General features: G+C 33.2%; 1 pseudogene; it reads right to left on the bottom strand.

Annotated features, from left to right (window-relative positions):
* Positions 1-10,568: 10,568 nt before the first annotated feature.
* The window catches only part of LOC127899448 (geraniol 8-hydroxylase-like), a 61,102-nt pseudogene continuing 46,196 nt past the window's right edge, over positions 10,569-25,474 (bottom strand).

The following is a 25,474-nucleotide window of genomic DNA, read 5'->3' as shown; positions in this document are numbered from 1 at the left end:
GCTACTCTACATGTTGATGTCGGAGACAAATATGAGTTGCTTGAAGGAATGAACATGTCATAATAAGTACCAAGTGAGTTTTTGAGCCTATTATTTTTCTTGGAGAGTAACCCTTTTGCCCATTCTTTATACAACTTAACAATTTATTATTGTATACACGATCTCTAGATTTCTTTTGAGTTAACCCTTAAAAAAAAAAGAAAAAAAAAGTGTGTTGCTACATTGGGAGGCCCATCTAACTAGTAGATATGGATGATTATTTAGAGCCCTAAAAGACGATGGAAAGGCCATCTTTGATTCGTTTGAGCCTTTCTAGCCATCCCTTTTATTAAATATCCATAGTTAACCATTTTGAGCCTTTAAAAATATATATATATATATATATATATATATATTTTCTTTGTCAACTTATCATCTTGACCCACTCTGATTTGGAGTATTACCCGATGCCTTATAAGTTCCATCACCTATTTATGTTTGAGAAAATGTAAATAATTATTTTGTTCAGTGAAGTTATGCCAAAAAGCAAAAAAAAAAAAAACAACAAAACAAAAGTTGTTGTTTCAAAAGAATAAAAATAACAATAATAAGTGAAATCCACCTTGCAACTTCCAAAAAAAAAAAAAAAATTCTCTGCATTTTTCTCAAACATACACTTTGTTTTCCTTATTTCCTTTCTTTGTTAACCATGTCCCTAGCCTACGTTACATCCTAATAAAAGTCCTTCCTGATTTTAGGGAACTATAATTTGAAGTAGAAGCTAGTTATATGGGCTAAAAAGATGTAGTGGTGCATATAAAAAAAATAAATAAATTGGGTTGACTAACAGTTTTTATTTGACTTGAGATCGTATTATTTTTAAGCTGAGGGCATATTTATTTCATCTTGGTGAGAGCATGTGATATCACTTCTTCATTATTTTCTCTCAATTATCATTCATTGGAGTGACTATTTTTATTGGGTTTAATTTCTTTGTGAGACTGTCACTACTTCCAGTGAGATTTTGGGGTTTGACATGTCATTCTTAAAAGTAGCTATAACAAAGTCTACTGGGTTGATTCATGTGGATGGTTGATGTGGGTGTGATGTTACTTTAGATTGGAGATAATGCTTATACTTTTATTTGATTGCTATCATTAATCTAATTGAATAAATACGAGTGTTTCTATTAAAAAAAAATATTTTGAATTTGAATTTTGTTTTCGCTTTATTTGCTAGGGACTAGCAATAAGCTGGTTGGGGGGTGTGTTGAGTGTTAGAAAATGCATATTTATAAAGGAGAAAACCATCATTTTACATTTCAAGTCTTACTAACAACCATTACTTTTATGTATTTAACCTTCTTGTGATTTAATTACATGTGTTTTATTTTAATTAAGTATTTTATGTATTTTAGGGGCATTATAGTCATTTCACAATAAAGGAGAGATCAGACGGCAAAACGGACATCGTTTTTGAACTCAGGACGGTCGAAAACCTTAGGAGGAGCATAAAAGGAAAAATGGCACTATTCATATGTACGGTATTAACTACGTTACTGTTCACAACACTGTTCACATAGACGGATCGATGATGTGACATTGACCGATGATGTGGCATTGACTGATGAGTTGTCACGATCCTGTTGGGCTAAAATTCTTATGTACTGTTGATGGTGACGTGGCAGCATATCAGTGGATGAAAAATCTCGCGTACGGTACATGCATCACACATGATTATTTTCAACCAAACCGTGTTACTGTTCATCCGAGTCAAACCATGTTAATGTTCATCCGCGTGGTCAAACCGTGGACTGTTGACTGATGACGTGGCGCAATCCTGAGCGTCCAAACTGTTTTTAATCCGATGGCCATGATTTACTCCATGTATCTATAAAAAGGGGGCCTCCCCCCCTAATTTGATATCTCTGAATCCATTTTTGGGATCCATTTTCTGTAATTCCTTCTCCATCTTGTATTTTCTTCGTATTTTAATAAATTTTCATTTTGCCCCTAGTTCAACTATGAGTGGCTAATTTTCTTTCAAGCTTGGGTTGAAGGTGAAGTCTCAACATGTGTCATGGGCTTAATTTGGTAAATTTATTTTCTCTTCCCCTCTAATTTTTGTGGATGTTTTGACTTCTCGTCGACAAATAATAATAGTCTTGTCTAGATACCGCCTTGGTTACACCGGCTCTCTAGTATAAGGTTATTATTATTTGGCACGATAAGCCCTTAGCACCATATTGATTAGAGCGTGGTTCATGAAGTATGGATTCCCCCTCATGATTTAATTGGCATTAATACGGATTATTTAGCCCATGATGCATGTTGATACGGATCCAGATACCCAAGTACGTCAATTTAATAGATTTTCTCTTCAATTTATTCTCTCCATTGCAATTCCAATTTTAGAATTTATTCTCGCCATTTTAATTTAAGTCTTAGCATATTCCAAATCATTTCCACCATAAATCCAACAACCCATTTACAAAATTAATTCTATACACATAATTAAAATCCACCTCCTCGTGGGATCGACACTCGTCACCATTAGTCTATACTACAATAGATTCGTGCGCTTGCGAGTACATTAAAATTTGCACAACAGAAATCACAAATTCCAACCTGCTACTTATGATTAAAATCTCAAGACAATTACGGATCAACAATTTTAATCTAGCAATAAAATTTATTCAAGTTCTATCTAATTGACCACTCAAATAAAACAAGAATAAACCATGAACATTAATTATAGAAGAACATAAACAATCTCAATTAAATAATTTGAATGATAGAATTTAAATTTAATTGCATAGCATGTTTAGGGTTTTGAATTCACCCTCAACCAAATAAAAAATCTAGCCTAACATAATTGAATTGGAAATAAGAGAATTGACAAAACCAATCATGGAGATTAATTCAAGCGGCTGTCGATTTTCCTCTTGCTGCCGAATTGCCTCTAGATCGGTTTTGCTCCAAACTTGCAGTTGCTGCTCTTCTCTTCTCCCGATTCCCCCCTCTTTTGCTCTCTGGCAGCTCTCCTTTTATAATGCTCTAAATCCTCTCATGAAAAGGATTAAAAACAAAAGTAAAGCCGCCACTTTTCTTTGGATTCACGTGCAAGGCCATTTTCCCTTTTTGTTTCACTTTGCTTTCCATAATTCAATGCCATGCACGTTCCATTTCAATTCTTTATTTCCAATGCTTTGTCCACCAATTGTTTAGGCAATTCACGTGCATAAAATATGGCGATTTCCTTTTTTTTTTTTTTTTTGTTCAATTTGCTTCACATATTAACCAATGAGCAAGCCAAAGCCACTTTAATGCTTGCACATGTTATTACCCTTTAAGATTCTTGATTCCAATTAAATGAAGCCGCCAAATTGAATTAAATTCAATTCCCTCTTTAATCTCCACGTGATGGTCATAATCTTCTGAATATGCATGAATTAACTTTGTTGGCTTCGGTTTTCTTGGTTTCCAAAAATCTCTAATTATTTCCCTTTTCTAATTCCTTCAAGCAGATCTCTTCTTAAATGCTCTGATTTAATTTCTCTTTAATTCCAAAATATACCTAAAATAACAAAATAAATAAAACTAAGATAAAAATTAACACAATAAAATATAATTTACTAAATTAAAAATTAACTAAAATAACTAGAATATTTAAGACCAAAACAAGAAAAAGATAGAGAAATTAATAGCAAAATATATGGAAAATATGCACTTATTATTGCATGTGGCTGTAACGGCAAGTCAGAAAATAAATATGCTAATGCATCTTTTCCCTTTTCACATTTTTCCAAAATAAATTTTGTACTTTCTAACGTATTGGATGACTCTGGCAATTTTTCATGCATTTATTTGTGCTCATTATATGTTGTTTCGTCATCCAACAAAGATTTATAAGATTGATAAGCATTCCCTTTGAATTTATTTACTTGCTTCTGACATTCAGGCCAAGAATTATATATGCTCAGCTTTCGTCCTTTGAAAACAACATAACAATTTTGAGTAGGCATTTGGTTTCTACATTGGAAAAATTCATATAAAATATAATATGCCCAAATTACTTCTTGCATTCCTAATCCTAATTATATGCAAAATGCAAAATATTAGTAAGAACTGTGTTTCTTAAAAGTAGTAAATAAATTTAAATTTCTAAGCATGCATCTCATGATCCTATTAATATAGAATTGCTAGAGTGAAAAGTTCAGTAACTATCCTCTTAATATGTATAAACAAAACAAATCATCACTAATTACTTCTTAATAGGTATAAATTGATCAATATCGACATTTAAATTAAACATTATGCAAAATACAAAACTAATATTGAAATCAAATATTATGCAAAAATTCAGTGCATTTTAGAGCTAAAAGTTCAATGCATTTAAGCATTAATACAATATTTCCCAAATCAACTTATCACACAAAAATTATCACAAATCACGTAATTAATATAGATATGATAATTCTGTAAAATGCATACATACATACATACATACATACATACATATAAGCATTCCCTTTGAATTTATTTACTTGCTTCTGGCATTCAGGCCAAGAATTATATATGCTCGGCTTTTGTCCTTTGAAAACAACATAATAGCTTTGAGTAGGCATTTGGTTTCTATATTGGAAAAATTCATATCAAAATATAATATGCCCAAATTACTTCTTGCATTCCTAATCCTAATTATATGCAAAATGAAAAATATTAGTAAGAACTGTGTTCCTTAAAAGTAGTAATAAATTTAAATTTCTAAGCATGCATCTCCGGATCCTATTAATATAGAATTGCTAGAGTGAAAAGTTTAGTAACTATCCTCTTAATATGTATAAACAAAACAAATCATCACTAATTACTTCTTTATAGGTATAAATTGATCAATATCGGCATTTAAATTAAACATTATGCAAAATGCAGAACTAATATTGAAATCAAATATTATGCAAAAATTCAGTGCATTTTAGAGGGGATGAGTGGAGAAAGCAACACGTGAAGAACAAGTGGAGGGGCCGAAGTGAGTGGAGAACTTTTTATTCTTTATTTTACTATTTATTGTCGGTCCCACTAAAGGAACAAAATTGGATGAAGGAACATGTGAAACGGCAGGCTACCGTTTCTGTCATCCCTTTGTCTCCCCTTTGTTCCTTTATCATTTCTCTTTACAAAATCAAACCATGAGAAATTCTAGAATTTGCCACGTATGCATTTAATTTGAAAAAACCACCATAGAAATCTTACTTATATTAAATTCATCTATATATTTTATACAATTACCAGTTGGTTGTATTATCTTTTATGTATTAAGAAAAATACTAAAGAGACAAATGCTAACTTTATCCATTTTATATTGTCAAACAATAAGCAACTAAAATGGCCCCATTTAGTGCTTACAGTTATCTTATCAATGTTTTATCTAATTTTTTGTCACTTCAGCAATGCTCATTTATCAAAGACTTTATTTTTTCTGTTGTCATAAATTTGGAATATTGCCATGCTTTGCTCCAATTTTTTTCCTTTTTACTGCTTATCCTATCCGATTACAAGTCATAATAATATTTCATATTTCTAAATGCAACTGGGTATCTACAATAAGATGCGCATTAGTGGCATGGTAAATGTGGCCAGAATTAAGAAACCGGTCTGATATAAATTGTTTTGATCAAGAAATTGCAGAGGACATGAAACTGTTGGTTGTATTGTGTAATTGTGAGGAATGAAAAATGTAGAGAAATACAATAATAATGGTGGAACTTTAGTATGTAAAGTAATGTGTTTACAAAGCTATATGTAGGAAAAAAATAATAGTTATAGGTAAACTGTAGAAAATAATGTGTACTTCAAGGCACGTTTCAAATGTCATTTTCCTTAAGACGTTATTTGCCCCCACCAATTGAGTGATGCACATGGGTTAAGCAAATACGCCTACAGGATACAATAAAGCACTTGTTTGTTTACTTATCGTTGTGTATCGATGAAAGCAAACTAGAATACTCTTGAATGTTGCAAGCCTGCCAAGAAAACAATATATTTTTCCTATAGAAAACAATATATTGGATTTTTAATGAACAAAAATAAGAGTTTTATGTTGAATTTCGTTCTAGAAAAGAGGGATAAGAAAAGAGTAGTGTGGGATCATTATTTTCATGTCTAAATGACTTAAACATGACCTCTATTTATAGGCATACTTGTGCCCCTTCATTTGGGTTGTCATCTTTCATGATACCCATTTATTCGTGGCCATTAGATCAATATTTAATTTTAATTAATGGTCCAAATTGAACCATCACCATTTCAAACGAAATCTCACCATGAAATGATGCATCTCTAAGTGAAAAGTCATGGAAGGTTATATTCTTAAGTGAAAAGATGCCTTTTCTATAAGACATCATTCATTTAGACATATCTTTACAATAAGACATTATTTATTTAGACATATCTTTACAATAAGACACCATTTATTTTGAAAATTTTTCCAACAATCCCCCACCATTTTTAAAATAAATGAATTTTGAAAAATTATCTCGCACAGGCTTGGAAAACTTATGCATAGATGAAGGTGCCTTTTGGACTTAAACCTTCACTTAGTGACAACACATCAAAGTTAATCAAGTGGCATGGTAGGCAAGCTTTGAACCAATGACCTTATTCGACTAACCGGATATGTCTCACACATAAGTTTTCAAATTCTCAAGTATTCTTTAGCCAAAACGTGGATTGGCCCTGTGTCTATATCCTATTTTTATGAGCACTTTAGTAACCAGCCAAGTTACATAGGAAGCGACACCACCTCCTACACTCACATCGGTAGACTTATCTATAATGTCCTTGTAACTAAAATATTTATAAGTCTGTTAAAAACTAAGTAGCTTAATATTTCCTATATGTTACAGGTATCAAGCACAAACCTTTGGGATGCTTCTTAAAATAATATAGTGCTTGCTATCACAACATATGATGTGCTTTTGCTCATTGAACCCAAGATCTTGACATTTCAAGTGTTGGGTTGAGTATTTATCATTGGTGATAAGATGATGTTGGCTTCATTCCCATCCGCTTAGAAGTTTTTAATACAATATCCCTTGCAAGGCATTTAATTAAGGGGTCCGCCAAATTTTGGTATGATTTCACGAAGTCAATTGTGATTACTCCATCTGTAAGTAATTGTCTCACATAACTATGTCTTAGACCATTGTGCATAGACTTTCCATTATAGATTTGACTGTTTGCCCTTAGACAAAGTTGCCTCACTATCACAATGAATGGACGCGGGAGGCATTGGTTTAGGCCAAATAAAAATTTCTATAAGCAAATTCCTTAACCATTCAACATTCTTGCAACGTGAAGCCAAAGCTACAAATTCTGCAGCCATAGTGGAATCTGCTATACAAGTTTGCTTCTTTAAGCCCCATGAAATAGCTCCTCCACTAAGATTAAAAATCCAACCACTTGTGGAAGTATGATCATATCAATAAGTAATCTAGCTAGCATTTGAAAATCCTTCCAAAATTGAAGGATATCAAGTGTAGTATATACCATAATCCATTTTATGTTTTAAATATTTTAGAATTATGTACACTGCTTGCCTATGTGCTTGGCTTGGATTATTAGTATATCTACTTAGCTTTCTAATAGCGAAAGCAATGTCAGGCCTAGTACAAGTCATCACATATATAAGACACCCAATAACACGTGCATATTTTAATTGAGATATTGATCTGCTAGTGTTAGGGTACAATCTTATGTTTGAATCAAAAGGCGTTGACACAGGCTTACAATTATAATGATTGAATTTCTTTAAAATTTTCTCAATATAATGTGGTTGGGTCAATACTAGGCCATTCTCATTTTTGATAATTTAAATCCCCAAAATCACATTAGCAAGCCTCATGTCTTTCATATCAAAACTAGATGACAATAATGATTTAGTGAGTTTAATGATCTCACTATCAATAGCAAAAATTAACATGTCATCTACATATAAACAAATAATCATACCTTTATTTCCTTTGAATCTACTATATACACATTTATCAAATTCATGAATATTAAATCCATTTGAAACAATCACTTTGTCAAACTTTTCGTGCCACTGCTTTAGAGCTTGTTTAAGGCCATATAAAGACTTGACTAGTTTACAAACTTTATGTTCTTGTCCTGGCATAACAAATCCTTCTGGTTGTTTCGTGTAAATTTCCTCATCTAGCTCTCCATTTAAGAAAGCAAGTTTTACATCCATTTGATGGATTTCAAAATGATAAATTGAAGCCAAAGCAATCAAGACTCTAATAGTAAGAATTCTTGCAACATGTGCATAAGCATCGAAATAATCAAGACCTTTTTTTTGTGTAAAACCTTTCGCTATTAGTCTTGCTTTAAATCTTTCAATTGTTCCATCAACTTTTTTCTTCCTCTTGAAAATCCATTTACAACCTATAGGATTAGATCCAGGTGGTAAATTAACTATTTTCCAAGTCTTATTACCCATAATAGAGTCCATTTCATCATTAATGGTCTCTTTCCAAAAGGCAGCATCTTAAGACTTCATTGCCTCTTCATAGGTGAGGGGATCAAACTCTATAGTAGGTGTTGTTAACATATATCTTTCCATAATGTTGATTTTGATGATAACAAACAAGATTAAGAATGATTAATCTATTAAGCTCAAATTATTTTTTATACATTTTAAATAAATCATTATTTTCACATTATAAAGGTTTTATATTTAATGTAAAAATGATTTTATGAAATTAATTATTTTTCAAGTTTATGGTTTAATTGAAAGAGTTTTGAAAACTTTGAAATCAACAATTATTGCTTGAAATTTTGGAAAAGGACTTATTTGAAAAGTTTTATAGTATTTTGGGCCATATCATAATTTTAAAAAGTTTTGGGAATAGCAAGCAATACTTAGAGATTATGAAATTGGATCTATTTACAAAATTTATAACGTTTTGGGCCATAGTACAGTTATAGAACATTTTAGGGTCAAACTATAATTTTAAAAATAGTTCACTATAGCAGACATTGTAGCAAACGGCTAACCGACATCTTGATAACGGCTAGCCGCCATCGAGTAGAATGGAAGAGTATCCTCTGGACACTAACGACAATCCGACATCTAGAAAACGACGATCCAACAATTTGAAAATTCAGCCTAACGGTCATATTGATCAATCAAAACAGCGATCTGCCAGTGAGCAGAAAGTCAATGACGGTTAGTTTTCAGCTCCAACTATAAATAGCTCAATCAAATTCAAACAAAAACAATTCCAACGATTATCATTGAGCAAAATATTAAGCATACAACTTTCATTGAGCTTTAAATCCTTGTATTCATCTTATTCATTCACACATTGAGCTTTCATTTGTGATCAAACACATTGTGTGAGAGAAATTCATTTGTAATCCTTTTTGTAAAATCAAGTTAAGAGATTGTAAGTGTTGTGATATACTTGGGTTAAGAGATTGTGGATAGTATCTTGTTGTGAAGGTCAATTGACACCTTGTAAGTCAATTGTAAGCATTTGAAGCCTTGGAGGCTTGCTTAGTAAAATCCTCAAGCCCGGTAAGCTTGGAGGCGTGAACGTAGGCAGGGATTGCCGAACCACGTAAAAATCATTGTGTTTGTGGAATGCTACTAGTGCCTCTCTTTTGTACGAAAAGAATGTTTGAGGGAGAAAAGCCCGCAAGGGATAAAGTTAAGAGTTTTGAATACTCAGCCATTTTTTTCAAGGAATATATCAAACAACCATGCAAATAACTAAAATAAAGTTGTAAAATAATGCTAGTCATACTCTCAAATTTTATGTGATAACTTCTCCATTAGGGGAAAAAAACGTAAAAAATAACCAGATAAAATTTATAAATTGTTACTAGCCTTGTAATTTTCCGTATGCTCTAAATATTTCACCCATAAAATAATATTATAAAATCTCACAAATAATTTCTTCAAGTATATAATTAGATTGAACGACTCCATGCTGTGCGCAAAACTTCATTTGCCAATTTCATATAACATAGCCGACATTTTGACAATTGCATTTCCATGTTTCCTCTGCCAAGTTTGCTTCCATGGCTAAACAATTCAAAGACGCTGGTGCCCGCCAAGTCTGTGTATGATCAAAATCATGCAACCACCAAATCAGCTTGAAGACTTGAAAATACGTCCAAGCAAAGAAGTCCACAGATTTGCGGTGCCTCTTCACATGTAGCATTTATGGGCATCCAAATAAGTCAAGAAGTCCTTTGCTTGCGGTTACAATCTAATAAAAGACATTTAATGCGAAGGAAACGACAATTATTCAGAATAATTTTGGGGCTAGAATCAACATAGTTGGCCACGTTTTTGTGGCTAAGAATCTGCCAAGGAAAAATATGCTTTGGCCCAAAAAAGCAAAAAAAAAAAAAAAAATCATTATTCATGAAAGTTTTTCGTTGCCTAAACTTTTTTAGGTCAAACTTTGTGTAGGTTAGCAAAACGTTTTTCATAACAATGTTTCTTGGCTAAAAAAATTCGAGTTTCTCTACTGATCCAAAGTTTTGCCTTCAAAATTTGAATTATGGCTAAAAAAATCGTGAAAAAAAAACACCACTTCCTTTATTATTCAAAGTTCTACGTATTACTTTCTTACAATATTCATTCACTCAAAAAAGTGAATTATGGCGATCAATTAGATAGTTACCAATGGTTTATTGGATACAATTAAATGCACTCCACCGACACAAAAAACTAACTATAGTATGCGACTAAATGACAACAGGGACAGCACGAAGGGGTTGAGCCTTCATTATGGTGATGCCAAATTTCTCTTCCATATCCATGTTCTCATCTTCAAGCTTCCAATCAAAAGAATTTATAAGTGAGCCTAACATTAGATATAACATTCTGATTGCTAACGGTAAACCAGGACAAATTCGTCGCCCAGCTCCGAAGGGGATTAGCTCAAAATTCTGGCCTTTGAAATCAACATTTGACCTTAAGAACCTTTCGGGAATAAAAGTGTGAGGGTTGTCCCATGTGCTTTCATCTCTACCAATAGCCCATACATTGACAAAAACTCGTGCACCTTTTGGCACTGTGAATCCTGCAATTTCAATATCTTCTAAGGCTTTACGGGGGATTAATAAGGGAACTGGCGGGTGCAACCTGAAAGTTTCTTTAACAACTGCTTGTAGATAAGGTAACCGAATGATGTCAGATTCCTCAATTGGGTTTCCTTTGCCAACGGTTTGTTCTAGCTCCAATTTTGCTTTCGATAAAGCCTCAGGATTGTGGAGTAGTTCTGTCATTGCCCATTCCATTGTAATTGAAGTTGTGTCATTCCCGGCAATAAACAAATCCTGGTATATGAAGTCTGTTAATTAACTTGTGATTTGTACGGGAAATTAAGAAAAATAAAAAAGATATATTACCGCAAACAAGTGCTTGATATGCTTTATGTCAATCTCAACGCTCTTGTCTTGGATAATATTGAGAAGAGTATCTAACATATCTTTAGGGTTCGATGCTAATACTGCAACCATGTTCTTGTCTTTGCTTCAATCGTTGATCAATCAAGCGATCCAACACCTCGAACATCTTGCCAGCATAAAGTGTGTTGCGCCGCCTTATCCCTTGCAGGTCAAGCATTTTCAGTAGGGGAAAGTGGTCGGACAAGTTAGGCTTTCCTGCTTCTTCCATGATACCCCAAACTGTATCCTTAAACTCTCACTCATTGGGATCAACCAAATCAATTGAAAAAATTGTGTTGGATAACAAATTAAGTGAAGTATTAAAAGCAGCTTGGCCAAAATCTATTGCTTTACCCGCACTACAATTTTCTTCAACATAAGCAAGAAGGCCTTTGATTTTCTTGCGTCGGAGGTCTTGATTGTCATCGAGTTTCTGATTAGTGAAAATATGCATGTTGCATATTTTTCGAAGACTTCTCCACAGTGGTGAGACTGGCAGCCAGACCAAACTGAATTCATGGTGCTGGTATGGCTGGGACAAGATTGATTCAGGGACCTTTCGATCACAGTGTTGGAGAAAAATTAGGTTTTTAAATTTTATAAAACCTTTTGAAGATCGCTTTCATATAATCTATAAGAATTCATATTCTAGAAATCGTACCTTGAAAATCCGAGTTGGCTTTTTCCGCTGAAGTGATTTAGGCTCCTAGATCACGATCCGCCACCACCACTCCTGTTAGATCACGATCCGTCACCACAACGCTTGTTCGATCATGAACTATCACCAATGATCTTCCAGGTTATGACTCAGGTTCGATCTGCACTTGACGTGTGGGCGCCTTTATCACTACCAAAGCAACTAGCACGAGAAAATTTTTCTCTCAACAATAGAATGAAAAATCTTATTCTCCGATTTATATAAAGTGGTTTTTTTTTTCTTTAGGGAAAAATAAGCCTTTTATATCACCCTTTAGTGAAAACCCTAGGCTCTAAAAATCCAAAAAACAAAACTCACGTTTATTTGCTTTTTCAATAGGAGACCCACCTTGTAAAATAACATAAGGCCCCTTATACAAAAGTTAATTAAATGGAGCCTCCCACTAAATGATATATTTAGGCTTTTGACCCAAATAGCTAGTTATCTTACTTATTAGTCCAGTAGCGGTGCAGTCAATTAAATGAGCTAACCCGGGGATCATTTGGGAACATACAATAGTGGCTACAATAATTAGGCCTGTAATTAAACTAGCCCAATTATTTAATTTCAAATCTACTCCACTAAAAGATTGGAACTGACTTCCATAATTGTATGCTCGAATAATAATTCGTCCAAAGCCACATTGATTTCTTTACTGCACAATCCTTTGTACCACATCGTTAATTAAATTGATATCTCAACTGTCCAATCAATTTAATAACATCTTATTCCTTGATCCTTACTGATTTTCTCTAATGATCACTTTCAACATACTAAATATGTTGACACACTCTGGCCAGAGAATTCTATGATCAAGTGCCGAAAACCCATCAAGAGATGTGTTGTACAAATTCTATATTGTTAATCCATAACTCCAATACTCATAATTGCTCCCACCAAGATACCGGGTAATCTTGACCATAAGGATGTGTCGTGCCCATTGGTAACTCAAATAAAATAACAATTACAATCATGAAATCATAATTAACTAGTTATCTTACTTATTAGTCCAGTAGCGGTGCAGTCAATTAAATGAGCTAACCCGGGGATCATTTGGGAACATACAATAGTGGCTACAATAATTAGGCCTGTAATTAAACTAGCCCAATTATTTAATTTCAAATCTACTCCACTAAAAGATTGGAACTGACTTCCATAATTGTATGCTCGAATAATAATTCGTCCAAAGCCACATTAATTTCTTTACTGCACAATCCTTTGTACCACATCGTTAATTAAATTGATATCTCAACTGTCCAATCAATTTAATAACATCTTATTCCTTGATCCTTACTGATTTTCTCTAATGATCACTTTCAACATACTAAATATGTTGACACACTCTGGCCAGAGAATTCTATGATCAATTGCCGAAAACCCATCAAGAGATGTGTTGTACAAATTCTATATTGTTAATCCATAACTCCAATACTCATAATTGCTCCCACCAAGATACCGGGTAATCTTGACCATAAGGATGTGTCGTGCCCATTGGTAACTCAAATAAAATAACAATTACAATCATGAAATCATAATTAACTAGTTATCTTACTTATTAGTCCAGTAGCGGTGCAGTCAATTAAATGAGCTAACCCGGGGATCATTTGGGAACATACAATAGTGGCTACAATAATTAGGCCTGTAATTAAACTAGCCCAATTATTTAATTTCAAATCTACTCCACTAAAAGATTGGAACTGACTTCCATAATTGTATGCTCGAATAATAATTCGTCCAAAGCCACATTGATTTCTTTACTGCACAATCCTTTGTACCACATCGTTAATTAAATTGATATCTCAACTGTCCAATCAATTTAATAACATCTTATTCCTTGATCCTTACTGATTTTCTCTAATGATCACTTTCAACATACTAAATATGTTGACACACTCTGGCCAGAGAATTCTATGATCAAGTGCCGAAAACCCATCAAGAGATGTGTTGTACAAATTCTATATTGTTAATCCATAACTCCAATACTCATAATTGCTCCCACCAAGATACCGGGTAATCTTGACCATAAGGATGTGTCGTGCCCATTGGTAACTCAAATAAAATAACAATTACAATCATGAAATCATAATTAACTCAAGATTAAGATTATAGTAAAATCAACGCCTATGAGATTTAATAAGTCTGACAGTTATTACAAAGTTAATTAAATCTCATATGTGATCCTGTTCAATGTAGTCGTACTACATCAATAAATTCATACATGATTAAGACAAATCATTCAATGAATTTATTATAGTCTATACCTAAATAAAGTGCCCAACTTTATTTATCAACTGCAAACTAAATTTATTTAATCATAAGATAACTTGTATTTATGTCTTCTGTGAATCCACATGGTGATCACATAAATACATATAATATGATTAAATGGACTTTAATACAAATATTAATGCAACTAAGATATTTGAATAAAATACCTCATTAATTTTATTAATAAAAAAAATGTTTATTACAATTAAATAAACACATATGCTTTAAAGAGCATATTTTCCCAACACACAGAATAATGAATCATGTTCTTTAAGGATAGTTTTCGCCATGCTTGGAGAAGAAACTACTACTGTGGTCACCTGGCCAAGTCTTAGACTCATTATGGGGCCATGAATCTTCGCCAGCTTGGCCAGTGACTTGTGAGGTTTACCACCCAGTTCCAGGAGGTTTCCGATCACCGGATAAGGCCTCGGTCCTGGTGGAAGCCCTTTGCGTCTTCCACTGGAAATGAAACTTAAAGCCATCACCCAAACCAATGTGAACAAGAGCCACAGTATGCAGCTAATTAACAAATCCATCTTTGAATAGAAGTTTGTATTTTGATTTCTCTTTATTTGAAGCTCTCATTAACACCGGCCCCTTCACTTTCTTTTATAGTAGCTGGATTCTGCAAGTTGCCATTTCAAGGTCCAACGAAACATGAGATTTGAATCGGAGTTGTTCCCAGTTCCCACCCAATTGATTACCCACAGTAATTACACGACCTACGAGACTAGCGATGGATGCAGAAAAGTCAAATAAGGGCAATATTGAAATTTTACAAGTCAATTAACAGAAATGTAGTGAAACATTACTTTTTCTAAGTTAATGTTAATAAAGCACTAATTTTTCATAGTTAAGGGTATAAAAATGTTAGACGTCGACAATTGTTGTAGTGGTTTATTATCTTGACACAGTTGGATCAATAAATAGACAATAACTATTAATTTTAATTAAAAGATAAAAAAAATTATTTTACATTTACATAGATTTAAATTTAGGGCGGGGCTTTTTTTTATTATCTCAAATTTTAAATAAATTAACTAATTTTGACTTTTTAATCTTCGTAATTTCATTGGTGCAATGGAAGTAACATAGTTTTATGCTATAATAAGGTTAAAAATTTTTGTTTTATGAAAATAAATTTTAATGGATTGAAATGGCTGTACATTTGCTTTTTGACTTATATAATACTTTAAATTTATTTTAATTGCAGTAATTTATTTGTTTTATTTGATTTGATTTTTAGCCCTAACATTAAAAACTTATCAAATATTTATGTTCTGATAAAATTAAGTTAAAAATTTAATTCAACAGTTAATGCTAAATGCTCAATAAATTATTTAACTGTAACACATTCAAAACTACTCTTACCGGCATATATTTTCTACCATATAAAAGATTAATTATTTTTTTCTTTTACAGAATTAAATATTTATGATAAATATTTATCATCAAAATTTAAAAATAAATCACACTTACTACTATTAGAGAACTTTATCTTTATTTACGTAAAATAAATTACATTTTCAATATGATTTTTTTTCAAATAATTTTTCTTTCTTGTAGTTCAGCGTTTATTTTAATAAAATGAGGACTTCCTCATTAGGAGACACTCTATATATAAATTTGTATTTATATATTGATAACAATATATTTTTTAAATTTGTATTTAAATAATTTGTAATATAAAATATACAAAAATAAATTTCTGGCAGAGACATTCTCTTATTCGAGTTAGGCTTAGTTAGTTTACAAAATTTAACTCAAATTTTTATAAGAACATTGACGAGGAGGAGAGAGGATAAAAAAAATAAATGTCATAGTTTTAATGTATTTTGTTATATGTGTCATATCATCTAACCCGTTAGAACTTAGCCATTAAATTTTGTTTTGATGTAAATGTAAGTGTGAGGTTTGCTGGTGAATCAAACTCATCAGAACCAAACGATGACGTTTTGGCAATTAAAGGAGAACTTAAAAGACACGAGAAAAGCACGTGTGTTGTCACTTAAGATTAAAGGTTGAAACGGTAGTTCATCCATGTCATTTAAAGGAAGCTTATAAGTGATGCACGTGACAGATGCGTGAAAGGCTCATCTCAGTTCGTTAAGTTTGTTATGCTACGTGTAAGCAATCTGTTCGATCTGGGTTTAAGCTGGTTAGTTGCTCTGGTTGCTATAAGAGCAGGCTGGTGAAACGAATTAAGAAAGCTTGTGAGTTCATATAGGAAGAATGGTTGAGAGTTCTCTAAAATCTTGTAAACCATTCTCTGTAAAAAAGATCCTCCATTGTTGATTAATATAAGCTCTGCAGAAAACTTGTCCCGTGGATGTAGGTTGTACCAATTGGTGCAGCTGAACCACGTAATTGATTCTTGTGGTGTTTGTGATTGGGATGTTTCTTGATTCTTTGTTCTTTCAAGTTCTTGGGTACATTGTTACTTATCTGGGTTCACTCTTCAATTGTGCATCTTGAGTTGTTCTTTATCAAAGGTCCTAGGAAGTGTTTTCATTTGTCTTGAGGGTTAGAAGCAGATTAAAACACTACAATTGGTATCAGAGCCTGGTATCTTTGATCAAGACCAAGAATGGCGACACCGAAGATAGATCTAGAAAAATTCAATGGCAAGAATGACTTTAACATGTGGAAAATAAAAATGGAAGCCTTGCTGATCACTCAAGGTTTGGGGGATGCACTCGAGCCTGTTTGCAAGAAGGAGGGAAAAGAAGTTTCATCCTCCAAGATTGCAGAGGAAGTAGCCGAAGTGGATAAGAAGGCCAGAAGCATTGTAATCCTCAGTCTTGGAGATGCAGTTATCAGAGAGGTGGCTAAAGAAAAAACAGTTGCTAGTTTATGGGCTAAACTAGAAGGAATCTATATGACCAAGTCACTAGCAAATCGTCTCTACATTAAAAAGAGAATGTTCACTCTGAAAATGGAGGAAGGGTCATCTCTGGATCATCATGTAGATGAATTTAATAAAGTTTATGATACTTTAGAATCTATAGATGAGGGCCTGGATGATGAAGGGAAAGCATCTCTTTTAATAAGCTCCTTACCAAAATCATATGAGCATTTTATGGATGCCTTGATGTATTGAAGGTAATCTTTGACTCTTGATGAAGTTAAAGCTGCCCTTAACACTAGAGAGCTACAAGGAAAACAAAATGCTGCAGAGAGTGGTGTTGGTGAAGGTCTGATAGCAAGGGGTAGATTGATAAACATGATGAAAAGAAGAAGAAAGAAGGGAAGCAGAAGAAGAAACAGAAGGGCTGGAAATGTTTGCAGTGTCACAAAGAGGGACACCTTAAAAGGGATTGCCCTGAAAGAAAGCTTAAGCCCAAAGAATCAATGAATCGAAGTGGAGATGCAGCCATAGTTGAAGAAGAAGGGTATGAGTCAGCAGGTGTGTGTGTAGCAACTGATTTTAGCCAAAAAGGTAAATGAATCTTGGACTCAGGATGTACTTTTCATATGACCCCCTTTAAGGATTACTTTATTGAATACCATAAATTTGATGGTGGTAGGGTAATGATGGGGAATAATGCCATGTGTAGGGTCATTGGTATTGGTACTGTTAAACTTAGATTACAGGATGGAACCCTATTGATGATTAAGCAAGTAAAACATGTGCCTGACCTTAAAAGGAACCTTATCTCCTTAGAGATGTTTGATCAAATAGGGTATAACATTAGGCTTGAATCTGGTGATCTAAGGGTATTAGATGGCTCTAAACAGTCTTAAAAGAGAATAGGAAAAATGAAGTGTATGTCCTTGATGGGGAAATCATAGCTGGTGAATCAGGCTTTTCTGGAAGTGTCAAAACAGATCACACCAGGCTGTGGCACCTTAGGCTGGGTCATATCAGTGAAAAGGGTTTAAAGGAGTTAGAGAAATAGGGTGTATTGGGAAAAGAAAAAATAGGCAGTCTAGAGTTTTTTGAAGACTGTGTGTTTGGCAAATCTTCAAGGGCAAGCTTTAAGAGATCAAACTAGAAGTCAGAAAATGTCATAGACTATATACACTCAGATCTCTGGGGACCAGCTCAGGAGTTATCTCTAGGAGGGAATAGATATTTTGTATCTTTCATTGATGATTTTTCTAGAAAGGTCTAGACTTATGCTCTAAAGCATAAGGATCAGGTGTTTGAAAAATTTAAGGAATGGAAGAACCTGGTTGAAAATCAAACAGGTAAGAAAGTTAAGAAGCTGAGGACAGATAATGGGTTGGAATTTTGCAACCAACAGTTTGGGAGTTATTGTGCAAATGAGGGCATAATGAGGCACAGGACAGTGAAGTTCACACCCTAACAAAATGGGCTAGCTAAAAGGATGAACAGGACACTTATAGAGAAAGTAAGATGCATGTTGATACAGTCCAGGCTTCCAAAGTCCTTGTGGGCAGAGGTACTGATGACAGCTAGTTATTTGGTGAATCTCAGTCGCTCCTCAGCACTGGACTTCAAGACACCTTTTGAAATGTGGCATGGTAAACCAGCAAGCTATAAAGGCCTGAGAGCATTTGGATGTTCAGCCTATGCTCATATCAAACAGGGAAAGCTTGCACCAAGAGCATTGAAAGGAGTTTTTGTGGGCTACCCAGATGGAGTGAAAGGTTACAAGATCTGGTGTACTAATCTAAGACCCCCAAAGTGTATAATCAGCAGGGATGTAATGTTCAATGAAGATGAGTTGATAAGAAAAACTCACCTAGCTGAAGAAACTAACTCAAGTTCAAAACCTCCTGAGATGCTGAAATTTGAGGTGGAGCAGCCTGATCAGAGGAACATAGAAGAAGCAACATACTTTGAAGATGTTGAAAATGACTCAGGGGAAGCACAAGCACCTCATCAACATGTGGAGACAGAATTAAATCCTCAAATAGGAGACTATCAACTAGCCAGAGATAGAAGGAGGAGGCAAATCAAACCATAAAAAAGATTTGGTTATGCAGATCTAACTGCCATTGCTTTAGCTGCAGCACATAATATAGCTAATGAATAACAAAAGACCTTCAAGAAGGCAGTGCAGAGCTCAAATAAAAGGGAATGGTTGGCAGCAATGGATGATGAAACTGCTTTTATGTACAAAAATAAAACATGGGAATTGGTTATGAAGCCAGCAAACAGAAGAGTGGTCGGATGCAAATGGATCTACAAAGTCAAAGAAAGTTTAACTCAGGCAGAACCAAGGAGGTTTAAAGCTAGACTTGTAGCTAAGGGGTATACTCAAAGGGAAAGGGTTGATTTTAAGGAGGTGTTCTCTCCAGTAGTCAGACATGCCTCAATAAGGGTGATCCTAGCCTTAACAGCAGTTGAAGACATGGAGCTTGATCAACTTGATGTCAAGACTGCATTCCTACATGGGAGACTACAAGAAGAGATATTCATGAGTTAACTAGAGGGGTATGAAGACCCTAAGAAGAAGGACTGTGTTTGCTTGTTGAAGAAATCACTCTATGGGCTCAAGCAATCCCCTAGGCAATGGTACCTCAGGTTTGATGAATTCATGGTGTCAAATGGGTTCATGAGGTGTAACTATGATTGCTGTGTTTATTTTAAAAAGATAAATGTCAGTGTATATGTGTATCTACTGTTATATGTAGATGACATGCTACTGGCAAGTAAGGATAAAGAGGTAATTGAAGAATTAAAATTACTGCTCAGCACATAATTTGAAATGAAGGATCTGGGCAGGCTAAGAAGATTCTAGGAGTAGAAATCAGAAGGAACAGGAAAAGTGGGCTGCTATTTCTGTCACAAGAAAGCTACTTAAAGAAGGTGTTGACCATCTATGGAATGACTGATTCAAAACCTGTCCAGACACCTTTTTCTTCCCATTTCAGACTCAACAGCTCCCAGTGTCCATCTACTGATGAAGAAAAGCAAGAGATAATGTCAGTCCCCTATCTGATGTATGCCATGGTCTTGACAAGACCTGACATAGCACACACTGTCAGTGTAATAAGCAGGTATATGGCCTCACCTGGAAGGGAACAGTGGAAGGCTGTGAAGTGGGTAATGAGGTATCTAAATGGGACCTTGAAGAAAGGTCTAGTATATGGGAGAAACAGGGAAAATGGAGATAGCTTGTGGGGGTATGTTGACTCAAATTTTGTTGGAGATTTAGACAGAAGAAGATCTCTGACTGGATATGTGTTTATGTTGAAGGGATGTGTTGTTAACTGGAAGTCTGCATTACTGCATGTGGTGGCACTCTCTACTACAGAAGTTGAATATACAACTGCTACAGAAGTTGTTAAAGAAGCTTTGTGGCTTAGAGGGTTAATATCTGAGCTGGGGAAAATGCAAAGTACAGTCTCTATATTCTGTGATAGTTCCAGTGCTATTCATCTCTACAAAAATCCAGCACACAATGAGAAGACAAAACATATAGACATCAAGCTGCATTTCATAAGACATGAAGTCTCAAGGGGTGAGATAAAAATGGTTAAAATCCATATTGATGTAAACCCTGCAGATATACTTACAAAGATTGTTCCTGTAGCTAAGTTTGAGTTAAGCTTAGACTTAGTGGGACTAGGTATTGTTTAAACGATACTTAGTGTTGGAGAAGGAGTATGCAGAGGGGTATTGATTCAAGGTGGAGAATTGTGAGGTTTGATGGTGAATTAAACTCATTAGAACCAAACGATGACGTTTTGGCAATTAAAGGAGAACTTCAAAGACACGAGAAAAGCACGTGTGTTGTCACTTAAGATTAAAGCTTGAAACGGCAGTTCATCCATGTCATTTAAAGGAAGCTTATAAGTGATGCACGTGACAGATACGTGAAAGGCTCATCTCAGTTCGTTAAGTTTGTTATGCTACGTGTAAGCAATCTGTTCGATCTGGGTTTAAGCTGGTTAGTTGCTCTGGTTGCTATAAGAGCAGGCTGGTGAAACGAATTAAGAAAGCTTGTGAGTTCATATAGGAAGAATGGTTGAGAGTTCTCTAAAATCTTGTAAACCATTCTCTGTAAGAAAGATCCTCCATTGTTGATTAATATAAGCTCTGCAGAAAACTTGTCCCATGGATGTAGGTTGTACCAATTGGTGCAGTTGAACCACGTAATTGATTCTTGTGGTGTCTGTGATTGGGATGTTTCTTGATTCGTTGTTCTTTCAAGTTCTTGGGTACATTGTTACTTATCTGGGTTCACTCTTCAATTGTGCATCTTGAGTTGTTCTTTATCAAAGGTCCTAGGAAGTGTTTTCATTTGTCTTGAGGGTTAGAAGCAGATTAAAACACTACAGTAAGTGTGTATTATTATTTTTTTTTTCTAAGTAGACGGGTAGACAATAACACAAATCAATTTTTTAATCCCTATCTTTTAAGGATTCTAATTATAGTGGTTAACTAAATAAAAATAGTTGAAAATCACTAAAAGAACCTTTTGGGAGCACATACATTAGAATATGTAAGAATGCTCGTATATAAATATTTCTTATCATTTACCTCATTCTATCCCACCCCTAATTTTTTAATGCATTCTCTTGGATTTTTAAACCAGTGACCTTTTAATTGTTTCCATTATGAAAGTCTGATCATGTGAGCTATCCTATCACCTTCATGTAACATAAAATTAAAATTTAATTATCTTAGAAAGCGTTTGTCACTTTGTTACAGTCATATTTAGAGTATTATCTAATTCAACATTTTCTCTTATTTGAATTAACTCACACCATTTCTAGTTTACTCTACTATTTTGTTAATTATTATGCTTGTCTTTAAAACTTTACTTCTCACTATTTTTATCACAAATTTGTTGCCTCTTTCTAGAGAAAATGTATAATTAAGGGTATGTTTTTGGCACCTGGTTTGGGCAAGTATGGACTGTGCAAATCTATGTGCACTATGCAGCAGATTGAGAATCTATGGTAAATGGGTGCTCTATTTCAGATGACACTAGTAGCATTGCATAGAGCTCAAAATGGGAATTCTTATCGTACTAATTTGGCATAAACGGACCTCGTTGTAAGTTTCCGACTATAATCGGTGGTCGTCAATGGTGATTGTCAGTTATTTTTTTAATTTTTGCTAATAAACCGATCAATGACAATTTAATATTATTTAAAACACACAATCCAACCCATATACTACAACTAATGTACTACACCAAATATATATAATATTGTATTAATAATCCAATACAATATAATTTAATGTAATCTCTAATACAATCCGGTACATCAAAAGCCACCTAACAAATTATGAGAAGTGAGGAAATGAGTCCTTTGAAGTCAAAAGCAATTAAACTATGAAAATCAGTACGTGGCCTGCGTTTGCTCTATCTTGACTGTTATTATATAAACTTGTTAATTCTAAATAATTTTATATTTTTGTGCTTCCTTCTTGACCCGAATTTTGTTATTGGCATCATTGTGTAAATAATGTTATAACTTATTAATTTCTTTTATTAGGGATTTTTCCGAGATTTATCTAGTCTTGAAAATTAATTAAGATTAGATTACATGAACTATTGGAGAATATTTTTGGATGCATAAAAGAAGCAAAATGACATATAAATAGGATTCCATATCAAGTGCTCCAAATAAAGATGACTACTACATTAGCAAGTATATAAAGTATTTATGGAATATTGGACTCTTAGGGAAGTATACCCTGATATCAAGTATTTTATAGAATATCGAACTCTTAAGGTAGTATGTCTTAATATTCCTCTACTAGGGTTTAGATGAAATACTACTCCTACAGAAAGAGAAGTATTTCACACAATGGTGAAGTGAAGAAGAAATATCATATTTTGTATTAGAGAAGCAGCAAATGCAGAGAATGAGAAGAAACTTATTTGGCCGCATATGATGTTTCATATCTCAATGATGTTTTAGTCTTCTTCATCAAGTCTTTCATTAGACATCCTTTATATTTACGTTGGTCTCTTCAGGATGAAGCGGTCGTTTGTTGTGTTGAGAGGATCTCAAGGAAAGCAGCAAACATAATTGAAGACGAGGGGTTCTCACTAAGTAAGGTTAACTAAGTTGGATACAATGAGGTGGTGACTACTGTAAGCGGGTGTTGGAAATTGTGTAAAAAACTAATAGATTGTAATCTTTTCATTAATTAATGAATTGCTTATTGTCTGGGTCTAGTCCGTGGATTTAAGATTGTGATTTGAACAACGTAAAAATCCTCTGTGTACTTTATTTTCTATAATTTACTACTTGTAGCATACTTATGACAAATGAACAGTAAAACTAAAAATTTCAGTGAATAGTTACAATAAACAAATATGAACAATACTTGTGAATAGTAATCGGTATGAACAATATCACATTATCGATAATCGGTGAATAGTGTTTTTTAGGATTAATTAATTAGGTGAATTAATTTGTCTATTGTTTTGTTTTACCCTCATTGTTTAAATAAATTTAAATTCTTTACACCTTCTATTATATTTAAAGATTTCACTAACAAAAAAAAATAGGAATTAGTGATGGAAAAACAATTTGGGTCTAGCTTGGATCGACAGAGATCCAAAAAAATCAATTATGCATAATAAAAAGTACGGATCTGGATGTTAAAAATTAATATTTACATGAATGCAAATCTATATATAGATGGAAATACATAAGAAAAATAAAAAAAATTGGATCCAATTTATTTTTTAATTAAATTATTTTTTAAACCAAAATAAATTAAAAATATATAAGGTAAATGAAAAAAAATCAAATGTAACCAGCTAATCATAATACTAAAGACATGCATGCGTGGATCTGTGTGGATTTATGGTGGTGTTAGACTCAGATTTATGTTATTCTTGATATTTGATTTATGTTGTGGTAATTTTATTTATGGATATATGGTGTTGTATTCTAGGTGTTGAATTGCTGATTGTTGAATTATGATTGGATTTTATTAGGTAAATTTGTTGAGTTTTAAATTTAGCATTATATGAATCTAAATATCTGATTTCATCTGCAATCCTCAAAGGTATTACTCACATCCATATCCATATTTTTTTAATTCAAATCTCAAACCAAATTTTGCCATCCCTAAATAAGAAAAAGCTTTGATGCCCCGGCTGCCCTATACACCCATTTTTGGTAAATTACTTCACGGTCTCTCTTATGGATTAAGTGGATATTATGTTGTTTCCAAAAAAAAAACAAAAAATAGGTGATGATACCCCATAGTTTTTATAAACCCACCCCATTTTCAAAAAATAATTACAAAAGGTGTAAATTATTTTTAAAAAATTAAAAAATTTCAAATAGAGATGAACTTTAGATAATTAATTAATTAAATCTATCTTAATTTACTTTTTTCTAATTTAGATTTCCTTTCATTATGTTTGATTACAAAGATTGCTATGACATAAGTTTAAATTGACTATTTTATACTTATAAGGTAAAAGTTCCAAGAATTTACTTAACTTCAATAGTTTTCTAATTTTATACCAAACTCATTGTTTCTAATATTACTTAATTAGTATCATTATTAAATTGTAAATAAACTAGCATAGGGTCTTTATGGCACAATACTCATGTAAATTATTGGGCTATCGAATTTATGTCATTTATTTATAAGGATGGTGAAAATAATAATCAAATTTCGTTTAAAAATATTAGATTCTAAGTCACAAAATTAAATAACTAAATTATTATATACATAATTCATGATTACTGGGGCAAATTGGTCATATAATAATAATTAAATAGTAATATAAAACTTATATTAAAGTTTATGATTAAATATGGTCAAAAAATAAGAAAAAAATTAATGGAAAGATTTAATTGATTAATTGTACCAAAATTTTATTAATTTATATTTTTTTTAAATATTATGAACTTACTGTTGTTAAGATAATAGAATTAGTTAAGATGGTTTAGTTAGTTAAGCTTAGTTAATTTGATTAAGCAAGTTTGTTATGAATGCTGACTTGGCAGCTGAGCTGGAGGAAGGTTGTTATGCTGTTAGCTCAGTCTCAAATAGCATGTAGAAGATTCGAGATACCTGTATAAATACATGCTTGTAAAACCAGTCGATTTAATTCAATGATTCATATTCATCCTCTCTTATTATTTTCCCTCTGTTTCTCTT

Source organism: Citrus sinensis, chromosome 8, assembly GCF_022201045.2.
Source record: "Citrus sinensis cultivar Valencia sweet orange chromosome 8, DVS_A1.0, whole genome shotgun sequence".
Classification (NCBI taxonomy): Eukaryota; Viridiplantae; Streptophyta; class Magnoliopsida; order Sapindales; family Rutaceae; genus Citrus; species Citrus sinensis.
This window is presented reverse-complemented; position numbering and strand designations above follow the sequence as displayed.